The sequence below is a fragment of the Mastomys coucha genome, unplaced genomic scaffold, assembly GCF_008632895.1.
Source record: "Mastomys coucha isolate ucsf_1 unplaced genomic scaffold, UCSF_Mcou_1 pScaffold14, whole genome shotgun sequence".
NCBI lineage: Eukaryota > Metazoa > Chordata > Mammalia > Rodentia > Muridae > Mastomys > Mastomys coucha.
In genome coordinates this window covers 59,053,088-59,078,907 of record NW_022196896.1, presented here as the reverse complement: position 1 = coordinate 59,078,907, position 25,820 = coordinate 59,053,088, and the positions used below count along the sequence as shown (strand labels likewise).

Here is a 25,820-nt window from a genome sequence, read left to right as displayed (position 1 = left end):
AGACCAAGGATCTCATCTTACTCGGGGTGTGCACCCAGTGTCAGAAAAAATCCATGATTAATAGCATTTACAGAGATATATAGTCCTAGATTTTGTTTTTGTTTCCAAACCTTACTGCTAAGCAGTTTACTTCAAACTTCTGGCCAATAAGGAGCTGAGGCTATGCCCTGATCTAAGTTATAGCATATTGTATAAAGCAGCAGTTTGGTTTGGTTTGGTTTGATTTGGTTTGGTTTGGTTTGGTTTGGTTTAGGTTGGATTGGGTTGGTTTTCTTGTTGCACATTGCTCTTGGAGGCTCTATTATATAAGTAGCTTTTGTCTCCATTTTAAGGGGCAAGGATTACTGTAGCCTGTGGATAGATCAAGACACTGTACCATCTGTTAAGTACTACCCATCCAGACAGACAAATGACTTATTCCTGGGATTATAAAGGGAGGCACACTGTAAGTTTATGGGGAGAGTTGAAGTTTCAGACACATGAGCAAATGATGTAACTTCTTCACTGCCCTAGTTAGGGTTACTATTAATGAAACACCAAAACCAAAATCGAGTTGGGGAGGAAAGAGCTTATTTGGCTTACACTTAAACATTGTAGTCCATCTGAATGAAGTTAAGACATCAACTCAAGAGGCAGGAGCTGAGGCAAAGGCCATGGATGCATGCTACTGGCTTGCTCCCCATGGCTTGAACAGCATGCTTTCTTATAGAACTCGGGACCACCAGCGCAGAGGTGGACCCATCCACAATGTGCTGGGTCCTCCTTATCAATCACTAATCAAGAAAATGTCTTACACCCATATCTAATAGAGGCATTTCTCAATTGAAGTTTCCTCCGTTCAGATAAATAACTCTAGCTTGTGTCAAGTTGACATAAAACTAGCTGGCATACACACCTAAAACCCATAAAATGATGGACACCCAACACTGTGCTTGTATAGCCTATCATCAGATACCTAAGACATGCAATCGCAGTTGTAGTCATGAACTTCCAGACTTGACCCAGTGTCTTGCTCTTCACACAGCCTACGCGACTGACGGCTGACGGTCTACCTGTTTACCTCTCTAGACCTGACCTGCCATTTCCTGTTTCTGATCCATTTCCTGCTCTGGAGCTGATTCAGCCTTTGACCTTGCTACTTAACTCTAAAAAGTTTCATATCGTATTTGTATATTTCTGCTTTTCTAGTCTGGACCATAATTCAACATGTCCAGGAATATAGTCAATGCTACAGAATGCACATAAATACATGTCTTACTTTGGTTAGTATAGATGTTCAGGTGTATCTTAGGAAAAATATAGACATCTAACTGAATCATTGATTTCATGGATATTTTTTCAAAAGTGGGAAATATGAAGGAAGCATTTGAGGGTCTGGGTGTTCGGAGAGCAGCTGTTACAGTTCCTGTTTTCTTTCAAGGGGCAGAGATACCCTGGTTGCAGAAGCCAGACTCCAAAACCAGATACCCACATTTAAATCACAAATTCTCACTTCTACTTTGGTAATATTGTCATTAAAAAAAAAAAAAATCTCTCAATACTTCTGCTCACCCATCTTCCAGGTAGACATCAAAGCCATGCTGTTACTTTGTTGAGAAGATCAAATGTACTGATGTATTTAAAGTATCTGCCACAAAGCCTGCCATATATTAGATACAATGCAAGTACATGCTGATACTTCCACCATCACTATTTGGAAGAATGTTTTGTACTTAAGATCATAGTGAAGACCCACTTTAACTTGCGTCACATGGGCTCTAATTCCTTCATCTAATTCCAGCTCTCTCCTTGTATAAGGCTCCATAAACCTAGAACACTCTCATTTGCAAGGACCAGGTAAGTTGTGATGAATTTTCATACACGTGTGTAGGATGCTCATCATCTTCTCTTTGAGATGAAGTCTCACCTCCAGCTAAGGATGATGCAGATCAGGCTGGCCTCAAACTTGTGGAAATCACCTCCTGCCTCTGCTCCTCGAATACTGGGATTATAGGTATATGCCACCATGCCCAGCTAATATTTCTTCTTACTATGGAAAAAAACTGTTTTGAACTTTATAACACTTTGTACTCTCATTAGACTTGACAATCTTGCAAACGTTCTATGTGACAGCTGACTGGAAGAACTCTGAAGTGTTCATGAAGCATGCTGCTGCTGAAAACAGCCAACCAAAGTAGGCATTGATATAGAGATAATTGTGTCAATAGTAGAAGGTAGGTACTAACACAGAACTTGAAAATGCAAGCTTTAGGTGGTCGCTCTCGGGACCCTGGCGGCCCCATCTTCCTCCCCGGGGTAGCATCCCCTGGGCCCGAGCTGGCTTTCCCGCAGGCCGCACCCTAGTGTCAGGCCTGCGAGCCCTGCGGGCGGCCCAGTTCCAGGGCTGGGAACTGGGCAGCCTGAGCCCGCTTCCTGCCTCCGGGGGTCAGCGGTGGCCGCTGGGTACGGGCATGGGTGGCTCAGCACCTCCGACCTTGCTCTTCCAGTCGCCGAGGTGGCCCGTGCAGACAGCCACCATTTCCTCCATGTGGAAGAAGAGCCCGCAGGGCGACATCCTTTGTCATCACTGCACGGGCCGGGGCGGTGGGGGCGGTGGGGGCGGTGGGGGCGGCGGCGGCTTCCGCCCACCACCTTCGCCACCACCTCGGCCGGTCCTTCGCAGAGCAACTGGGGCGGCTGCTCTTTTCTTTTGCTGAAAAAAAAAAAGTTTCCACGAAAGGAAAAGGGAGAAGACATATTTTTAAGTTAAAAACCCTATCAAAGCTCCTGAATCTGTTTCTACCATAGTCACTGCAGAGTCAGTCTTCTACAAGGGAGTATATTACCAAATTGGTGATGTTGTTTCTGTGACTGATGAGCAAGATGGGAAGCCCGTACCATGCTCAGACCAGGGCTTTATTCGGGACCAGAATTGTGAGAAGAGTGCCGCCCTGAAATGGCTCATTCCTACCCTTGCTAGTCCCAGAGACCAATTTGATCCTGCATCATATATAATAGGGCCAGAGGAAGATCTTCCTAGGAAGACGGAGTACCTGGAATTTGTCTGCCACGCGCCTTCTGAGTATTTCAAGTCAAGGTCCTCACCATTTCCCAAGGTTCCCACCCGACCAGAGAAGGACTACATATGGACTCATGTTGGACCTACTCCTGAGATAACTATTAAGGAAACAGTTGCCAACCACTTGTATTTACAAAATCAAACCTGGGGCATGCTTTCTTAGCATGTATAAAGCTTCAGTTTTAATCCTAGAACATACATACATATCCCAAAATAAACCCAGATTTCCAGTTTTCTTATATTTATAATATAACAAGTTATGCCACACATTTTTCTCTTTAAAATTTTTTTCTTTAAGTTTTTGAGATAGGGACTCATTTGTAGTCCAGGTTGGCTTGACCTTGAGGTCCCCCTGCCTCATTCTCCTTTTTTATTTGTTTTTTGTTTTTTGTTTGTTTGTTTGTTTTTACGAGACAGGGTTGTAGCCCTGGCTGTCCTCACTTTATAGACCAGGTAGGCCTCGAACTCAGAAATCTGCCTGCCTCTGCCTTCCAAGTGCTGGGATTAAAGGCGTGCGCCACCACGCCCAGCCCTGCCTCATCCTCCTTGAGTGTTGGAATCATGGGTGTGTTGCACCATAGCTTCTTACTGCCAGATACTTCTTCATGAAGTTCTTACACGGAAACATGACTTGAGAAAAATTTTATTCTACTACCCAGTAATTATATTTCCTTGCTTAGTACCTGTTGCTTAGAAAACCACAGGGTGAAAAAAGAATGAATTGAACTGAAATATTAAATTTAATGTGTACTCTCCTAGGCAAAATGGTAGATTCCAGGGAAATCATTATAAACATGTAGTATCTATTTTTCTTCATAATTTATTTCTAGGAACTCATAAATTATATTTTTACAGGTACAAAACATTAACTTTTAGATTTTTTTCTTTCATTTTTTTTTTTTTTTTTTTTTTTTTTTTTTTTTTTTAAATCCAGAATCTTACTATGCAGTCCTGGCTGTCCTGGAACTCATTCTGTAGACCAGACTGGCATTGAATTCAAGAGATCTGCCTGCTTCTGCTTCCCAAGTGCTGGGACTAAAGGTGTGCACCACCATGCCAGGCTTAAGTTTTAGAGTTCTGATCAAGGACTAAACGAAAATGTGACCAGTATGTCTTACAAAGCCACACAGGCTTTTCCTTCTCTAGAAGCAGATCTTGACTGTTTCAGTCCTACAGAAAGGAACTGGTGGGTGGGTGATTGATTAGCCCTGGCTCTTCACACTTTCATCTCATGCCATAGCATTAGGCTGCTTTCAGTAGACCTGCCTTTGCCTGTCAGCATCAACTGCTTCAGTGAGACTGCTTCAGCCAGGCCTTTGATCTGCATTCAGTATAGACATCCCTCCTCCTACTGAGGCAGCAGCCTCTGAGAGAGTGGCCTGACTACTGCTAAGACAGGGACTAGTGACTGGCTATCTTGAAAGTGACTAAAAGGTCTTCATAGTCGAAAGACTCACATTCAAACCATGTGCTGAGAACTTGGATGGTGTGCTTTGGCTTGGGAAAGCCTGTCATATATGCCTCAAGTGCAGTTTGGTCGTATGATGGGGGAAGTGGGCAGCAAGCCTCTGTCCTGATCTATCCACACTGACGGTTTTTGCTGCAGACGTTTATGAGCATTTGACTTGATCTTAATGATTTTCATCAGAACTCTTTTACCCTTTTTCTGTAGTCCCAAAGTTGGGAAAAAAACATCTTCATACTTACATAAGGTATAATAAAGTTCACTGTAATACTATTGGAAATAACTTCCTAAATGCTAACATTCCAGTTTTTTGATTAAAAAATATTTCCAAAATAAAAAAAAAAAAAAAAAAAAAAGAAAATGCAAGCTTTATAGAAGGCTTTAACAAAGTGTTTCAATTGTACTGTCTCATTTAATTAAAACTTGCTATCCCTGCTCTGTGGATGAGGAAAGTTTGTTTCAGAAACATCAAATAGTTGGCCAACCAACACTGAGCCAAAAACAATAAACAAAACTAAGACTGAAAGAACTTCTTTCATATGTATCTTTAGAGATAGGCAGAGGTTTAGTTTTGCTACAGAAAAAACTACCAGGAAGATTGAGTACAAATGAAAAGAAATCATTCAGGAATTGATAATAGTTGAATGTGGATAACAGATATTCAGGGTTCATTTTTCCTGTGTCCATTTTACAATATATGGAAAATTTCAAAACCTGTTGAAAGCTAGGTGTTTTTTAAAGGGAATTTCTGGACTGAAAAGGTAGGATTTGTATCCTACCTTTGCTCCTTGTCTGCTGTGTGTCATTTGGAAGGCCTGAGCTCAGTTCCCAGTATGTAAAACAGGAGCAAAAGGAAATCAGCCCTCCTTTACAGCAAGTGACAGAAATGAGATAAGCCAGCAAGTGACAGAAATGAGATAAGCTAGCCTGCTGGGTTTAAGTACAGCACGTGCCTTTGACAGAGATATTGTCCTAGTGTTTGCCTTCGCTATAAACCAAGCTCATAGCACTTTGTACAAAATGTTAGTAAACTCATTTATTTCTTCAATAAGTAAACATTTGAATGATGTACAAGCCACATTTTAAGACCAGGTGGAGCTCAATCCCAGCACTTGGGAGGCAGAGACAGGCAGATTTCTGAGTTCAAGGCCAGCCTGGTCTACAGAGTGAGTTCCAGGACAGCCAAGGCTACACAGAGAAACCCTGTCTCGAAAAACCAAAAACAAACAAACAAACAAAACAAAACAAAACAAAAGACCAGGTGGTTTGACAGCACACAAAATAGGAAATACTTAGCCTTGTTGAGTTTAAATTATGGTGAATAAGTATTATACACATATCCATATTTTTGCAGGTTTTTACACTCAGTGAGTTAAGTTCATTTGGTTATTTTGTCTGACATTAAGTCATCAGAGTTTAGAAATTGGCTTGAAATATATATATTGTATATTATACATGTTTATATAAATATATAACATATCATAATAATAGTTACATAAATATATGTAATATAGTATGTAATATATATAATATATATGTTTGAGAGATAGATATTATGTTATATATAATGTATATAGGTTATACATTAATGAAATACATATAGCAAGATAAATACAATATATAATGAACTGCTATTTTACGCAAAGTGATCAAAGAAGTGGCCAATGTTGTACATGGTCATCACTAAAAATTGAATCACATGTACTTTAAAAAAATTGTATCTTTGTATACACACATACACAAATATATGTATGTATATATGTATATATATGTATGTTATAATATGTGATATAGATATAGATAGAGTCGCACAGCTATGCTGTGTCAGGAAGCAGGAAGAAAGGGTCATATCCCCTGAAATCACAGGTGATTGTGAACTATCTGGTGCAAATGCTGACAACCAAACTCAGTCCTCTAAAAGAGCCGTGAGTGCTCTTAACAGCTGCTCTCATTCTTCTGTCACATGAACTGTGCAAACATTCATCAGATTTCTGTTACTGTAACAAGATACCAAAAAATCACTGAATTATAATTATAAAAGGTTTGTTTGCCTCATAGTTTCAGTGGCTCCGGTTTATGGTCAGTTGACCCTATAGCTTGAGACTATTTGCAGAGCAGAAGATTTCTCACCTAATGATGGTCAAAACCCAAAGAAAAGAGAAAAGAGTGAGAAGGTCCTAGGGCATTTTGCCAATGACTTGTCATACTTCTTGAAGCCTACAATCCTCCCATAGGTTGGGGCCCACATGTTCAATATAAAGGCCTTTTGTAGATATACCATACCCAAATTTTAGTAATTTTTATTCAACTGAAAGTAAACCTTTTTTTTTTAAAGTAACACTTAAAATTTTTAATTGAGGCCAGTAAGAGAGCTCATCAGGTAAAAGGTCTTAATTGCCAAGCCTGACCATATATGACAAGTCCCCAGACAACCAGGATGAAAGGAGAGAGATGACTCCCTAAAGTTGCTTTCTAATGTCCACATGTTTAGTGTGTTATATTGACTTATAATCACTAAATAAATAAGTGCACTTTTGAATAATATTTCAGTTGTGTTACTACACTGTATACATGCACTATGTCTGTACTCTTGTGGTTTCACATGACACATGTCCACAGGGTGGGAACTCTGCATAGTGGTGTTCTGTCACTGCATGTCTATGCCTCATTTTCCTTTCAGTGATATTTTACTGTGTTGGGAATGGTTGTGAAGAGAGCATTTACACCAAGAAATTCAGCAAAGTCAACAAGCCATGACCTAGTTTACTGTTAAATGGTCGACATGCTAAAAAAAAAAAAAAAAAAAGATGAACCAATTGTTAAGATTTTGTTATACATTCAAGTATATTTATGTTTTTAGAAAGGGCCAGATATTGAAGTTGTGGCAGATACCACAAGGTAAATTTCTTTAATAAGAATGCCTTGATTAATAAACTCATAGAGACTTGATGATAAGAATGAGCCTTGCTGATACCCTGGAGGAGGGTGTGTCCTATTACAAATTAGAAGAAAAGGGAAAAGAGAAGCCATTGCATCTGGAAGGAAGTGAACCAAAGAAAACTCTGTGGGGTCAGAAGAGTCGACAAAGTTGGACTGTACTGTGCTTCACAGGCCATAAAAGGCCTGCCTTTTAATGTAAGAGAAACTCCCACAGGTTGAGGAGAGAGATAACCTGATCTAACTTGCATTTTCGTGGAGTGTTCTGGCTGATGTGGAGAAAGGTCCAGAGGAGGAAACATGGAAGAAGGAGGACTACCTGGTAGACCAAGGGATACATGAGAACGGTTGCCACTGCTGTGGCAAGATGTTTAAAAATAACGCTTGACTCTTAGATATATTTTGATGGAAAAAGACAAGGATGCTTCTGACAAATCGGAAATTAAAGAAGGTCAAAACTAGTTCTGCCGTTTTAAGCCCAAGTGCTCGTAAATAAAGAAATGACTTCTGTGTTTGCATTCTGTATTGTGAGTTGGAGAAGACCAAGATTCTGTTTACTAAGACTGGGAAGATCAGAAAAGAGAAGAAAGAGTTGGGGCCTTGCTTTGTCTTGCAGACATGCTAAATATGAGATGCCTATTAAACATCTAAACAGTCATGGATATAAAGATTGAGAAAAAGCTTGTAATTAATAGATGATAGTTGGATGGATGGATGTGCAGCAGCAGATAGATAATACACAGACAGACAGATAGATAGATTACAGTATATCCACATACACGATACAAACACCATACAGTTAATGTATAAAGCAGCCCCAAGTCTGGCTGAGATCAAACAAGAATTGAGCTGACACAAGAAAAAATTAATGCACAAGCCCTGCAGCACTCCAACATTAAAGAGTCTAAGAAATGAAAAGAACCATCACAGACGACTGGAAAGGTGTACCTGAAATAAGAGAACCTGACACTATAAAACATTCTTGTAGGTCATTATTTATTTCTTTGTGTCCTGCTTCTTTCCTGCAAGGGCTTTGAAGCAGTAAACAATAAAAACAAATAATAACCTAATAAAATTGAAATAGAAAGAAGTGACTCACAAAAGGAAGATCAAAATAGAAGAATTACAGGAACACAGCAAGTGTGTGGGATTAGTGGAGACTTCACATTGGTTCTTGGGTTCCTAGAGCTCAGAGCAAAACGAAAACATAACTCATGTCTTAGTTTATAGGACTCCAATGATAAAATACCCTGTTCGTGGTCCATGAGACAACAGAAATGTGTTGTTTCAGAATTCCAAACGCTGGAAATCTAAGATCAAGGTGCCCTATGTTTGGGTTCCCCTGAGGCCACTCTTGGCTGACAGATGATCACTCTCCCTCTGTCCCCAGATGACTTCCCCTCTGTACACACATGCCTGATCTCTCCTCTGATTTCTGGCCTCTCCTGAAGAAGGGTCACATCCTTCTGATCTCTTCTATACTTAATTGCCCTTTGAAGATTCTGTCTAGCCCAGTGGTGGTGGCGGTGCACGCCTTTAATCCCAGCCCTTGGGAGGCAAAGGAAAGTGGGTTTCTGAGTTGGAGGCCAGCCTGGTCTACAGAGTGAGTTCCAGGATAGCCAGGGCTATACAGAGAAATCCTGTCTCGAAATACCACAAAAAAAAAAAAAAGAGGTTCTGTCTACAAATAAACACACATTAGAAGTTAGTGACTCCAAATGTGTATTTGAGGGGATATTATTCAGTGTGTAACAGCTAGTGGTACACAATTTACTTCTGAAAATATTCTAAAGCATATTCTCAAGTGGGCTCATGACTAGAAATGCCACATCAGTTCTCTTCTAATGGGGGTTATTATGCTCACCAGCACTGTTAATGCAAAGATGTGTCAAGAGAGAATGTTCCAGCCCTGATCATAGAGGCTGGAGCTCTAAGACAACTTTGGCTGCTGCCTTCAGAAATCCAAATGTGCTCTGCAGGGGGAAAAAGCTGCCATTATTCTGCACTGATTACATTCTAAGGCTGTGGTGATATGCATCAAAAGAAAAGTTCTAAATGATCCTTACTAAGAACCAGGTCAGACTGTGGAAGCAATGCTGGATCACTGCTAAAAAATGAAGGTAAAGATCAAACGTCTGGAAGGAGACTGCCAATGCTCAAGATGTTGTGAGCTGCAAGATGTTTTTCTCCAATGAACTACAAAAAATATGATTCTCTGTTGCAGTGCTCAGCCTCGTGCATGAGAGGCAAGAGCTGTGCCCCTGAGACTCTTCCCCAGCTAAGATTCAGTGACGTGCTCTGGTAGACGCACAGTAAACATTCTTATTTTGCTCATAAATAAATAAGTAAATAAATAAATAAGTTCTAGAAGCATGTATGTCCACAGTTTACCAGACATATTTACCCATATCTGTTCCCTCTCTCTGATAAGCAATAAATTGTAAACCTTAAAGGGCTTGTTTGTTTCTTGGGAGGGGAGCAGACAGGAGTGTATCACTGGGAACTACATTGTTTCTGTCCCTGTGAACAAGACAAACAACAAAGAAGGTGACTTGGAGATGCCGGGAGAGAACGTATCACAAGTAGTGTAGAACTCACCCAAGTATCACTTAAAACAGCTTTAGAACAAAACAGTGAGCACACTTGACTACCTGTTAGCAGCTGAACTGATACATCAAATCCCCATGTAGAAACTCTAATCTCCATTGCAGGGATGCTTAGAAATGAGACCTAAGGGAGGTAATTAGGCTTAGGTAAAATGGTGAGAGCTGACATCTTCATGATGAGATTAATGTCCTTATATACAAAGTAACAGCAAAGGTGTGTTCTTTCTCTGTCATGTGAAGACAAATTAAAAAAAACCAGGCTATACACCACTGGGAAAAGAGCCATCAGCAGAGCCAGCACTCCAGTCAGGTCTAGGGTTGGAAACTGTTTCTCTCCCTCAGACTCTAACCCAAGTAGGGACTTCTCAATCTTTGGGCTTCTTTCTTGTCTCTGCAGCCCCAGACTCAGTAACCTTCCTGATTTAATAGACCCTTGCATTTTGAATCTTTAGGTCCCTTTGCAGCTTTGGATGGTGCACACACATGTCGTGGAACATGTCTAGTGTTCCCTGAATGAGCCTTATTTTAGGTCTCCGTCTAAGGCCTTCCCAGCCTAAGCCCCACTCCTTCAATCTGCACTTGACAGAAATAGGCTTAGGTTTATGTTAGTTGAGGGTTTGTTTGAAAGAAGAGGTGAGTTATGAGGTGAAGCGAATGTTATCAGACCTTAAGTACCCTCAACACAAAACTGACGGATTTTATGGTGCTTCCCTCCCTAGTGCTGAGGTGAGGCGGCCAAAGGCACCTTCATGTTTCAAAAGACTCTGCTGCAAGCGCCTCAGACGCTGCGAATTCCAATAAAGGACTAAGCTGTAGAGATATGTCTAACTCACTTTTTCAAGAGAAGTCTATTCAGCCCCCAATAAATTGTGTGCAATTCCAAGTTAGCTTTTAGAGATTTGATATTTTCTGCCCATTAGAATGGAGAGGGCAGAAAGATGGTTTGATCATTAAGAGAATACACTGCTCTTCCATGTGACCCAAGTTTGGTTCTCAAAACCCATATCAGGCAGCTAGCAACTGCCCATAACTCCAGTTCCAATGATTCTGCTGCCCACTTCTGACCTCCAAAGGAACGTATACACTGGGACATTATGATTGGATGTGGTAAGAATATTTTTTAATTGCCCAAAGACACTTTCACTTTGTAATTTTTAAATTACATTCATTTATTTGATTTTATGTGTATAAGTGTTTTCTTGTATGTGTATATGTGAACCTTGTGTATATAGTGCCTGTGGGGGCCAGAACATGCCTGGAACTGAAAGTACAGATGGTTGTAAAGTGAATTGCAAGAGTTAGAAATTAAACCACAGTTCTCTGCAAGAGCAGTAAGTGCTCCTAATCACTGAGACATCTCTCCAGATCTATATCAGTTAAAAACAGAAACAAAAACTGAAACATTTCTGTATGTTAAAAAAAAACAAGAAACAAAAAAAAAATATATATATATATATATATAGGCTAAATTACACACACTTTTAATCCCACCACTTGGCAGGCAGAGGGGAACAGATCTCTGTGAGTTCAATGCCAGCCTGGTCTACATAGTGAGTTCTAGGACACCCAAGGCTATACAGAGAAGCACTGTTTCAAAAGGAAAAGTAAAGGAAGGAAGGAAGGAAGGAAGGAAGGAAGGAAGGAAGGAAGGAAGAAAGGAGGGAAGGAAGGAAGGAAGGAAGGAAGGAAGGAAGGAGGGAAGGAAGGAGGGAAGGAAGGAGGGAAGGAAGGAAGGAAGAAAAAAAGGCAAGGTAGGGAGAGGGAGGAAGGAAGGAGGGAGGGAAGAGAAGAGAAGGGAAGAAAAGAAAAGAAAAGGACAAAGAGAAGAGAAGTAAGAAAGAGAAAGTCAGTAGGTCAAAATAAAATGATGGATGCATAAATGTCAACCATACTTGGTTTGCCAGCTGGGGAGACAGAGCAGGTAGTCATTACTGGGCCGCACTGGAAAGCACACATGATATCAAGAGAAGATATATAACTTGTGAGCTGCAGCTAGGTGCCATGTGAGAGTGTGCAAAATTTGAGCCAAATTTTGTCACACTGTGGATTTTGAATAGAAACTTTCTGACTCCTAAACATTAGCCCCCTTGTCAGTTTTGTGAGCAAATGTATAAGTTATGCAGAGCTGATTTAACTGGTCTGTAACCAGAATAAGTTCTCCACCTAATGCTCAGGGAACGATGCAGAAGACAGGGCAGAAAGATTGCAAAAGGCAGGAATCAAGGAGTTTGCTATGGGACTGTGTCTCCTAGTAGCATCAAAAACTATGTCCATAGTTTCACCAGCATAGTCATGCCCAAGTGTGAGAGGAACAAGAATAATACCAGTAGATATGCCAAAGTGAACAGAGAAAACCTGGGAACAAGGAGCTAACCGAAGAAGTAAAGAATGATGGAAGTGGGAGAAATAGCCCCTCCCCAAGGGAGAACACACCAGTTACTTGTTCTATACCAAGTGGTCAGCTCTGAAAACATGCATGCAAGTAACATCATACGAACTGAGTAGGACATCTAAGATATGTGTTTATGAATACATACATATACATAAGTGTAGCCACAACTGATGAAAAATAGAAAGTGGAAGGGTCTAGAGGGAGAAAAGGGAGAGAAAGCTGATACTATAATCTCAAAAGTAAATACTTTTTAATTTAAAAGTTAATTAAAAACAGAAAAATCCTCAACTGGAATGTAAATAAATAAAATAACTTAAAAAATAAAGATTTAAAAAACAGAAAAACTCTTAAAAGTTGTGTCTCTTCCATATCTATTTTTATTTATTATTATTGCATGAGTATGTATTACATGTTTGTGTGAAACTTGACAGGTCAGAAACACATTTCTAACATTTAGACACATTTCTAACATTTAGGTAGTTAAATACACCCCAACAAGAATGGAAAGTCAGCAATATTTTAGGCACAGAATTTGAAAACCAATTGGGTTTTTTTTTTTTTGCATGCTAAATTAAAATTAAGTAATAGGAACTAAGTTTAAAACAAATAACAGGATTTTGACACACACGAGTTCTGATGCCAGCAGGCCATGCTCAGAACAGACTGCTCCAGAACAAAATAAGAGCAGAGGCTGCTGAAATCTGGGGAATGTTGTAATCCCAGCAGACTTTCCCAGGAAGAGGGAAAGGGCAGTGAGTGGGCAGTAAAGTCCGAGGAGGTAACCCGCCAGCCCTTTCAGTCTGACATAACTCAGATCAAGCGCAGGGTGCAGATAAAGGAGTATTATGTAATTTCTGTCCTGTCAGATGTGATGTAGACATAAAACAGAAGCTTAAGGAGATTCCTCACTAAGCAACAAAGTCATTAACAGTTCACCTTGATGTCATAGCGCTACCCATAATTACACCGCTTGTTTATTGCAAATCTTCAGATGGGTTTCTCAGTCCTTGCAGGTCCGCAACATCATCAGGCAAAGCCTGCTGTGACAGGGTTGCTAGAGTTGCCTGATCAAAGCCAGACTAAATCTGAGGTGTAACAGAAAGCCATCTATTTAGTGTTGACACAACGATTCTATTCTGCTTACCATGCGAGGAGCTAAGAGTATTTGGGCAGCTTGGAAAGCTCCTTGCGTGGCTGTAGACTCTTCTGGACTGATATTGGAGAACCCTGGCTGGCAATGCACGGGAGGGGCTATGAGAACCACACAGCTGCACACTGTTGATATGGCTGCTTGGTCTTACTGCATGACTATCTCAAGAGGAGGAGCCCAGAGTGCAAACATTCTAAGAAAACTAGAAGCTTTGAAGCTTCTGACTTCCCCTGAAAGGCTCTGAGTGCCTCTGGTGCTAAACTTTACTCATAGACGTGATTGGTCAAAACCCAGCCAGCTTCAGTGGAAGAAAAGATGGACTCCAACTGTCTCTGTAAAGGGTGTCAGAGACTTTCTCAGCTGGTGGACTATATCAAAGATGAAACCTTCCACAGGCCTTGGAAATCCTGTATAATCACCCCAGAGACTTACTTATGTTACTGGTCCTCCTAGACATTCTGAAATACATATCCCTTAGTCTGAAGCTAATGCTTTTAAGTGAATCTTTCCTAGCAGTCAAGCCTAGGGGTATGACAAAACATGTTTTATTTATTCATCTCTTCATTTACATATGCCTTATATGTGTGCAGCTTTAAATGTCAGAAGAGAATTTCTTAGCCATGGTTTGTAATAGGAATATTCCTTTTTAGTTAAACTTTAGAATATAGGATGTCAGTTAATCTTTCATGAAGAATACAAAGCCATGGTTCCTAAACTTGAAAATCAGGACAAGCAGCAGGCTCCCTCAATACATGCTGTGCTAGTATAGTTGGTTTTATATTACTGTTCCTGGCAATTCTCGATTTGCCTCTGTTTAATAGGAACTTGTCAAATGCTTCCTTTGTTCTTATTTTAAAAGGTGTTTCTGATCCCTTATTCTTTACAGAGATGCTCTTCTTTTCTCCCAAAGTGATTAAATTGCTGTATTTCGTTTTCTTGAGGCATTATCGAGGCAAATCAGAGGCTTTGTTGGAGAAATTAAGATCAAGACGGAAATAGAGTGTTTGTTTGAAATACACCATAATGGTCTATTTCTTGCCCTACTCTATGAAGCCTAAGAAGTGCTTTGCATCCTGTTGTAATTAGTTCTGTATTTTCTTCCTTTTGCATCTGCTAAAGTGAGAAGCTGGTCTTTAAAGAACCATTCAGTAGCTGTTTCTTTGGTCCTTCCTCTGTGGACCATGGCAGTATCATGGTCTCCTCCTTCTCTATCCCTTCTCCTCTTCGCCTTCTTATCCTACTCCTTGTATTCTTGATCCCTCTTTATTATTCTATACCCCTGACTAGTATTGAGACTAAAGAAAAAAGACAGAGGAAACACTAAACATGAGGCTTTATGTATCTTCTTGATATAGGGAATTCATGGAACTGAGCCTATTTAAATTAGAAGCTGGTTGGCATTTAAATTAAGCTAAAAGTTCCATTTGGAGCAGAAAGAGGAACTTTAAAAAGCTAGTAATCAGTTAAGCTACATAGAAGTTTATAATGTGAAAGATAGTAGGCAAATCCCATGTAACGGGACGATGCCTGGTGACTGACAGAGACTCAGGGAGGCACAGTACAGAGTGTTAATGGAGCAAGATTTCTTTGGGGGATGATGAAACTCAGATACTGTTGCCCCATCATACTTATTGGGATCCTTACTTGCTCTTCTTCTAATGATATGTTTTTCTCATCCATCCTAATCAGTTGAGTTATACTATTATAGTCGGCATCAGAAGGAGGAAAGACCTGTTCCATGGAACAAAGAGACAAAAAAAATCCAGATCTGAAATGCTGTTTCGGCAGCCCATGTGAGGCTTTTCATGACCATGTAGATGCTCATTCGCCTCTACTCCACCCTCACCTTCCGCACCACCATGTAGATGATCATTCATCTCTACGCTGCCTCATCCTGTTGAAAATAGGCAAGAATTTCATTTCAGTCTTCAAATGAAGCTACAAAGGTTAAATAAAACCTTGAATGAACAAGGAAGACTTAGTATTTCAATGACTTCATCTGTTTTGTTAGCTTTACCTTTCATGAGGTTTTTCCCCAGCTTACAGCCTCTGTGAAAGCAGAGCAGCTGTGACGTGGGGCTTCTAGACTCCTATAAAACAGTGCCAACAAGAACATGGCTTCCATTAACACTCAAAACCACTAGGAAATGCATTTTCCCAAGATTCATAGCAACTATTCCTTGTGCTTCTCAGGACTGACTAGAGTATACTTCTGACCAATCCCTGTGGGTCAAGGAAATGCTAATTTAAATGTCTCATCCAACTGCCTCAAGAGAAATGGGTTGGCAAGGACTAGTTTAACTTTGATCCATCCTGGTGCTCCACTGTTGTCTTAGATAGGGCTTCAATTGCTGTGAAAAGACACCATGACTATGGCAACTCTTATAAAGGGCAATGTTTAATTGGCAGCTGGCACACAGTTCAGAGGTTTAGTCCATTGTCATCATGGCAGGATGCAGGCAGGCATAGTGCTGAAGAAGCTTAAGCTTGACATCCAAGTCTGAAGGCAGCAGGGAGAGTGATACTGGATCTGGCTTGAACCTCTGAAGTCTCAAAGCCCAACCTCAGTGACACACTTTCCCAAACCGGTCACACCTCCTTATTGCACCACTCCCTATGAGCCTACGGGGACCATTTTCATTCAAAACACCACACTTCTTTCCCTAGTCCCCATAGGCTTGTAGCCATATCATAATGCAGGATTACATTCAGCCCAACTTCAAAAGTCACCATAGTCTATCAGTCTGAACCCTTTTTGAAAGTCCAAAATTCAAAGTCTCTACTGAGACTCATAAAATCTCTTAACTGTAATCCTCTGTAAAATCAAAACAAAAGGCAGATCACATACTTCTGATGTACAGTAGGACAGAATAGACATTACTGTTTCAAAAGGGATGAAAGGAACCATTATAAGGAAATACTTGACCAAAGCAAGGCTAAACACCAGCTGGGCAAACGCCAAACTCTGCATCTCCACGTCTGATGTCAAAGTGCTCTTTAGATCTCCAGCTCTCTTCAGCTTTGTTGACTGCAACACATTTCTTTCCCTTGGCGTGGTTCTACTCTCTGATAGCTGCTCTTCTCAGAGGATCCTACAGCTCTAGCATCTCCAACATCCTGAACCCTTAAAGACAATCCAGGCTTCTTCACACAATGGCCTCTCTAGATCTCCATGCAGGGGCACTCCTGACACATTGGCCTTCCTTAGTCAGAGGTAGACATTCTATAACCTCTTTCTTGTATCCTTGGCTCTAAATCCAAAACATGAGGCCAACGCCTCCACATTCTGCTGCTTACAGGGACTGAAACCCAGTCCCCTAGTTTAATTACACGTTTATTAGCTTTCTGTTTTCAATTGTTTTCTTTACTGCCTAAGTTTAACTGTTCTGAAACTCACTCTGTAGACGAGGCATGCCTTGAACTCAGAAATTTGTCAGCCTTGGGGATTAAAGATATTCATCACTATCCCTGGCCCTGAGCTTTTCCTTAATTCATTTTTAGTTTTCTTTGATTCCTTTCACAGGTTGGAAGCTTAGCTGTGGTCTTGCCCTGAGGCCACCACTCCCTTTACTTGACACCAGGCTTGTCTTTAATTTGTTTGTACTTCCTAGTGTCCCTCTTCTCCTCCAACTGTACATTTTGTATTTTCCCTTGCTCAGCTTGCTCTTTTCATAATAGATCTGCATAAGATTGGGCAGTAGTAGGCACCCAGCATAACCAATGCTAGGTTGTTTTGAAATGTACTCTGCTAAGGCTATTAATCCAAAAATCTTCAATTCAGCCTCAGGCATATTTTTTCTTTTTTTGAACAAGGGCAGAAAGTAGCCACATTCTTCACTGAAACATCACAAGAACAATGCCTAGGCCGCATACTAATATTCTTCTCCTCTAAAACCTCTTGATCCAGACCCCCATAGTTCAAGTCACCCTCAGCACCACTGCCTTTCATGCTTCTACTATTATGACCCACTGAATTCTGCTTAAATAATTCAACTGATTTTCTAATTCAAAAGTTCCAAAGTCTACACTTCTCCAAACAAAGAAACATGGGCCAGCCTATCACATTACTTAGTTCCTGGTACCAACTTCTGTCTTAGTTAGGATATCCATTGCTGTGGAGTCACACCATGATCACAGCAACTCTTATAAAGTAGTTGTCCTCAGACACACCAGAAGAGGGCATCAGATCTCATTATGGGTGGTTGTGAGCCACCATGTGGTTGCTGGGATTTGAACTCAGGACCTTCGGAAGAGCAGGCGGTGTTCTTACCTGCTGAGCCATCTCACCAGGAGAACACTAAATTGAGGCTGGCTTAGAGTTTCAGAGGGTTAGTCCATTATCATCATGGGAGGAAGCACAATGGGGCATAGGCTGACATGGTGCTAGAGAAGTAAAACATGGTGCTATCGAAGAGTTCTATATCTGGATCCAAAGGAAGGAAAGAAGGAAGAGAGTGACAATGGGCCTGGCTTGAGCATCTGAAACCTCAAATTCTGGCCCCAGTGACACACTTCCTCCAACAAAGGCCACACTATTCCAACAAGGCCACACCTCCTAATAGTGCCCCTCCCTATGACCCTAAGAGACCCATTTTCATTCAAACCACTACTGTTTTCAAAGTATAAAAGCAGGATCCTGGTATAGGAAAAATTATTAAGTGCTCTTAGACAAAGGAAAGGAGGTAGCTGATGCCTAGACTACCATCAGTGCTCAGCATTATTCATGCTGTCATTTTTGCCTCAACAAAGATGAAGTTTTCCTTCATCCATGGGGCACTAGTCCCAGAACAACTAACTTCCTCAGACAGCAAAGTCTGTGTGGATCCTCAAATCTCAAATGTCTTACATAAAATGATGCACCATTTGCATATAACCTATACAATATACTCTTGTATACCTTAAATTGCCTCTATAACATAATTATATAAATATAAGACCAAATATAATACAAGATCAACTATAAATTGAATACCTACTGTGTGCCAGATAACTCTTTCATCATCATAGATAGAGAAGTGTGCAAAACTGTATCCTTGTGAGGGTCATAGTATATTGGGACCATTTCCTTAACATTATTACTTCCACACTCTCCTTAAAACAAACCCAGTTAACACAGAAAGACCCTTTCATTATTAGCTACTTCTAATCAGCTATGAGATCTGTATCTTTTACCATCTTCTAATAGCAATGATTATAATTCAAGAATTGTAAACTGCCGGGCAGTGGTGGCACATACCTTTAATCCCAGCACTTGGGAGGCAGAGGCAGGCAGATTTCTGAGTTCAAGGCCAGCCTGGTCTACAGAGTGAGCTCCTTGACAGCCAGGGCTACACAGAGAAACCTCATCTTGAAAAAAAAAAAGAAAAAAAAAAAAAGAATTGTAAACTACAATGATTTAATCAGAACCCTTGGGCTCTTTATCCTTTACTCTCAAGATAATCACTTCCTTACTAAGGTATGCCATTCATACCCAGTGTCTTAGTAAATACTTGTCTGTAAAAGTTAGCTCTTCAGATGCAAACAGCCCTCACATCTAAAACTACTGCTCTGAACCCACACCTGGATACAGATGTGGCTGAAAGGAAATAAATAATGGTCTGAGAATCAGAATACACAATATGGGGTCTTTCAGTCACAAAGTCAGGTTGTGTCAAATTCTTCCACGCACTTTCACTACTGTGGCTTAGAAAATGAAAATGAAATCTTGACCTTGGCATTCATTTCCCTTTGTAAAGTACTAACTGTCTTCTTCTTGACCTGTTTCAAGCATTACCTTTCCCTTCGTTACTTTGTGGGGTGTGGTTAAAGAAATATTGGTTATTATTGATCATTAGCATCCACAATCTCTTATAACCAGTTCATATTTGGACCTAGTAGGTCCATTGCTGTCAAAGCCAGACAAAGCTGTTTCCTCTCCCTGTTAAAACTATGAATGTCAAAATATAGCCCAATGAAAACGGTAAGACACCTGTGACCAGAAGAGAGGAGTGTGGCAAGCAGGGGAACAGACAGTTGGAAAGCAACTTAAAAAAAAAAACCTTCCCTCATTCAGACTGAGCAGCATCCTGACAATTCATCAGTGAGGAAATCCAGAGGCTCCAGAGCCCTAGAAATCCCAAACTTGCTTCTTAGAGTTACATTTTAACTCAGATCAAAAGCGCTTCCATTTCTGTCTCCTTTTTTGACTGCCTCCTACCTCCTCAAGTTTAACTTCTCACAAGGAAGAGTCTGTGAGTTTGGCATATCTCTGACAGGCTCTTTGTAGCTGAGCCAATCCACGAAGGTTCTGACAGGCTCATGGCCACTCTCCAGCATCTACGGCAGAAAATCTTTCCTTGAAGAACCATCTGGAGAGTGTGTGTCTGCATCAACACACCCTACACCCACTCTACATGAAACCACCTCGAAAGAGGATTCTTCTCACACCTTTTGTAAAATTGCTGTTCACTTTCCTGTGCCCCAAATAATGTCTTCTTTCTCCTATCCCTTATTTCCACTCAATATGCCAAATAATGGTTTTACTTAGATGTATTTTTAACTCCGAATGCATCAACACACCCTAAATGTAAACAGCAAATGGCTTTGAAGTTTGAGTTCAAATTACTATTTCCCCAACATCTAAACCATGGAAAAATCAAAATCCTCAGCAAATAGACACAAAAAGTACTTGCTAAATTATTAGATCTAGGCTATGTGTTAGTAAGACCATTCATTAAAGGAAAACATAGATTGAAATTAGCTAGTAATTCTGTTTTCCAAGTCTAAGGGCTTGTAGGTATTATCCAAAATGAATTGTTAAATAGAATGAGAATCTGAATATAAGTTGGTTACATCTAAGATATGATCCACTACCTATACTCCAATATAATGTGGATCTTGCCCTGCCACACCCACTTTCTAGGGCTGCTGAAAAAAACAGCATAGGCCAGGTGACTTAAATAGCAAACATTTTCTCATGCTTCTATAGCAATAATGCCTAGCATGTGAGCTACATCTCCCTGACTCTTTATTCTTTTAACAATATTCTTTGATCATAGAGTAAAAGATCCAGCCCACGGGCCAGCCTCTGTGAAATATAACCCAGTATCCAGACTCTTTCTTTAGCGACTTAACATGATGCCTTTTGTTCTTTGGTCACCACGGTATTTTATAGCCCCGAATTCCTTCATCTATTTTCTAGTAACAGAAACGTGAGAAAGGAAGTTCTCTGTGCATTCTTTTCTGCATTTGTTGGCAAACCCCTTGAAATAAAATCCCCCTGGATGGGTGAGTTGAACAGGGAGACAGTTATAAAGCTAGAAGTTCATGATAAGGTGTCAAGGGGCCACTGGTCTATTCTGGGATCCCTCTGCTTGGTATGTGGATAGCTGTCTTCTTGCTGTATCTTTCCATGGTCCTCCCTCTCTGTGCTGCTGTTCTACTTCCATTTCCTTGTAAGGACATTGGACATAGTGGGTTAGGGACACTGTGAATACCACATTTTCACATAATTACCACTTTAAAGGGTTATCTCAGATATCTATGCAGGGAAGCTGGTAGGAGCAATGAGACATGGAGCTCAAATTCAAGTTTCCTCAAGTCAAAATCACAGAATTGAGCTGCCCAAGGGAAGCTCTTTTTTTGTTTGTTTGTTTGTTTTTTGTTTTGTTTTTGGGGTTTTTTTTGTTTTTTGTTTTGTTTTGTTTTGTTTTTCGAGACAGGGTTTCTCTGTATAGCTCTGGCTCTCCTGGAACTCACTCTGTAGACCAGGCTGGCCTCAAACTCAGAAATCCGCCTGCCTCTGCCTCCCAAGTGCTAGGATTAAAGGCATGTGCCACCACCACCCAGGGAAGCTCTTCTATTCACACACATTCTTCAGGTAGGACCTGGAGTGCTGGCATCAGAGAGGACTACCAAGAAAGACTTACCCCCTCCACTCTCTTACATGTCAAATTCTCAGGGAACTTGGAGGCTACAGACACCAAAGGCTCTCACTCCCATCTCCTCTAACCAGCACCAAGTGTATCCTGCTAGAAGCAGAGGAACAATTTCAGCTTTCAACACAGTGCTCCTGTGCTAGCAATTTGCTCTATGAGTGTTCTTTTTAACTCTTATTTTCTCTTATTTAATCTCTACAAGTATGTGTGTGTATATATACACATATATGTGTATTTATATGTATATGTTGATATTTTGACCTGTTTGTATATTGCTCAGTTAAGTTTAGGACTATTATATACATTTGACAATCTGGCCTACTATATGTGTGGTGGTTTGAATAAATATAGCCCCCATACACTCTTGTGATTGAATGACTGGCCCATAGGGAGTAGCATGATTAGGAAGTATGGCCTTGTTGGAGTAAGTTACATCTAAGACACATGTTTAAGACCCTGGGATCTCAATTAAATAATTTAAAAATAAACTTTAGGGCCCTGAAAGAAGAAGATGATATGAAATTAAAAAACAAAATAAATAAATAAATAAATAAAGCAATAAAACAAGAGAAGGAAATAAAAGTTACATTAATAAGGAAGGAAACATCTAAATATCATTAGTTTCAGAATATATGCTTCTATGTATAAACTACCCTCAAGACTCCACCAGAAAACTCTTTGAACTAATAAATACTTTCAACAAAATGGGAGCATACAAAATTTACATAGAATAATAAATAGCCTTCCTATATATCAAAGACAAACATACTGAAGAAAAAATTAGGAAAGCAATCACATTTTCAATAGCCTAAAAATAGTTTGTAGAATAAACCTAGTCAAGGAAGTCAGAACCCTCTGACAAATGTTCAGACACTGGAGAAAGAGGCTGAGGAAATCACCAAAACATAGGAAGGCATGATTTCAAGTTATACTTCATAGCCATAGAAATAAAACAGTATAGTACTAGCACAGAAATAGACACAGTGATCAATTGAATAGAAAAAAAAAAAAAAGACCCAAATAAAAGCCCAGACAAGTAAAGCAACCCAATCTGCACAGAAATACAGAAAATCGTGCTAGAAAAAAGATGAGCTTGTCAATAAATGGTGTGTGTGTGTGTGGGGGGGGAAACTGGTGTCTATATGTAAAAGAATGAAACTAGATCTCTCTCTTTTACCACAAAAATAAACACCAAATGGATCAAGATCAATGTAAAGCATAAAACTTCTAGAGAAAAAAGTAGGGAGAACACTTCAAAATATAGGCATAGGTAAAGGCTTTCTGAATATTTTCAATTGCTTAAGAAATAAAGTCACTAATCCACAGTGAGATCTCATGAAATTAAAAAGCATCTATATAGCTGTGTACAGCAAGGGAAACTGTCACAGGAGTAGAGTAGAAACCTACAGAATGGGAGAGAATCATTGACAGGTACACACCTGAAAAGATACACACAGAATACACAAAAAGCAAGTATCAAAAAATAGTACCAGGTGACCCAGTCAACAGACTATAAAATAGAGTCTTCAAAAGAAGGAATAAAAATGACTAATGGAATTTTTTTTAAGTGTTCTCCAGCCATCAGGAGAAAGACACCAAGTGTCTTTCTGGAGTAAAGATCTGGAGGAATCTAGAGTCATGGTTAGTGAGAGTGTGAATTGATGCATCCACTATGGTAACAAGTAGAAATTCCTCAAAAAACTGAAACTAGTATATCATACTACCAAACTCTACCACTCCTGGCATATACCCATTGGACTCTATATTCTACCAAAGAGATACCTGCACACCCATGCTATTGCTACTCTACAGACAGTAGCTGGAAGATACTCGATCTAGATGTCCATCAAATGACAAGTTAGTAATGACATGGATCATTATCCACTTCCTGTGTAGTACATATACACAATGAGATTTTACTCAGCCATTTCAACTATTTTAAGTATAAGGTTTTCTGGAAAATACTATTCTAAGAGAGCTAACTCAGGTCTAGAAAGACAAAGACCCAATTTCTCTCACATTTATCAATTCTGGTTTCAAATGTTTAGACTTGTGTTTACCTTGAAGTGTTTATAGAGGCCACAAACCTAAAGAGGCCCATGAGAAAGGGGAGAGAAGGAGGCTTTGCATGGTAAGGGAATGGTAGAACCCAGATGATAGGAAAGGTGAGTGGGGAAGATTGAGTTCCATGGAGTTTAAGTGGAGATAGGGATGCTTATGTGGAGATGATGAGAAGATATGAAAAGGCTAACCAAAACTAAGGATGTATGAAAAAGCCATAGGGAAACCCACTAGTTCATAAACCAGTTCTAAAAATATAATTTAAAAAGGGGGTTACAACAAATGTACCCTGAAAGGGTGAATAATATGGGTCCCAAAATCTGTGGGTCATTTAATTAAATCCTAGTACCAAGTATGGAATGCCTTCTTACAAGTGCTGGGCAGAAACAGCATACATGTCTTCTGGACATAATGCCTTTGCACTCAAGAGCTCACAGCAACTGTGGTAACCTATATAAGGCCAACACAAGATAGAGCCAATCAGCTCTCCACCATGGATAAGAAAGAGGGCATATGAGGCTCCACACCAAGCTAGGGAGCTACTGGAAGTCATTCTTCTTCAAATTGCCTGTGATCCAGGAAGTAATACCTCATTCATGGTTATTATACAAGCATCCCTAATTCAACTCAGTCCTATCATTCTTTTTAAGGTCATGAAATTAGGAAAGGACATGTCTAGAAGAAGAGTCCTAGAGATAATTGGAAGGGGAAAAAATCTTGAAATGAGCAGTACAAGTGATCAAAATATACTGCATACTGTATTAAATTGTCAAGTAATATGTTTTAAATTATTTTTAAATAATAAAAGAAGAAAGATATCTCCAGTATAATCAAATTGTTAGGTATGAAGGAGTAGCACATTACAAATGAGAAATTCAATCCATAGGACACCACCAACTAAGTTTCAGTGTTAAAAATAAGACAAGAATAACCCACACAACACAAGCTCAAGTTAAAATGAATTAGCATACCTTACCAAAAGGCTGATAACATACAAGTAAAGGCCTATGACATAAGGAACTAAAGAGCTTCTGGTAAATGCTTGGTCTCTTTGAATAGTGGCCAGGCTTACACTGGCTTCAAACTGGCATTACACTCTTGCAAGGTACACACACAAAAACAAAAGGTGACTTACAATGCAAGTCATTACAGTGAAGAATATTTCTAAAACATTGCACAAATCCTATAACGAATAATGTCTGGACCAGTTGTATTACTAATCAGCTATTATTGTAGAGAAAACACCCAGGTCTTAGGAAGGAAGATCTCAGTGCTGAGGAACTGGTTTCCAAGCAAATGCTTCTGGATGGGGATACATCAAATCCTACTATGAGCCTCTCCAGTCACACCTACATCTTGAAAAGGAAAAACACAGATTAATTTTATGCCTCTCACCTACTTAACAGTTTCACTTAAAGAAGACATTCACTCTTTGCTCTTTCCTAATTTAAACCATGACATGCTCCATCAAAGTCAAATTTCTCTGGATTTCCTTTCAAAAACTATTTCAGTCTGGCCCCCCAGATTCACTGAATAAGTCCCTAGAGGGTAGGACATAGCAACCTGCATCCACCAAGCTCCCAGGTGGTTCTTGTATGCAAGAAAATTTAGACAAACATTTTAGAAGTTGATGAATACCTCCTAATAAAAATATTTACTTTGTTGTGTAGATGGGGAGGATGAAATTATCGCTAACATAGCGGGAAGAGAAATATTAACAGTAATAGCTTTCAAGATACTCCTAGACATTCATCCAAACACCATTATGAACACTTTTGCCAATGCCTATGAGACTATGGACTCTCCTATAAAAAACATAGATCCTAGTGGGAACTGGTCTTCCACATAGTGTTCTCCTTGTCAGCATTTTTCAGAGGTGAATATCCTACAAGCAACCAAACAGATCCTGAACACCAGCCACCATGATAACCTGACAAGTCAGTCAGTTTGCCAAGTTTCCATAGATTCAATCAGGAAGGAAACAATGAAGCCATATTCACCAGTACTGTTTATTATTCATAGCAGAGCTGACCACAAGAGCACCATGCTCACACAATACCTGTAGCAGAGAAGCAGATGTAGCTAAGGTAAGAGCTGCACACCAAAGGGGTCACTCTTTTAAAGGAGCTACTAGGAGACCTCTCCACTCACACATAGAGAAACATCGCCTTTATTGCCCTAATTGGAAAGCCTGTCTGCCTCTGACTCAGAGAGAGATACTATCTTTATAACCCT

At 40.0% G+C, this 25,820-nt stretch overlaps 1 pseudogene; it reads left to right on the top strand.

Annotated features, from left to right (window-relative positions):
- Positions 1 to 2,450: 2,450 nt before the first annotated feature.
- LOC116089407 lies at positions 2,451 to 3,221 on the top strand (annotated as a pseudogene).
- Positions 3,222 to 25,820: the final 22,599 nt, after the last annotated feature.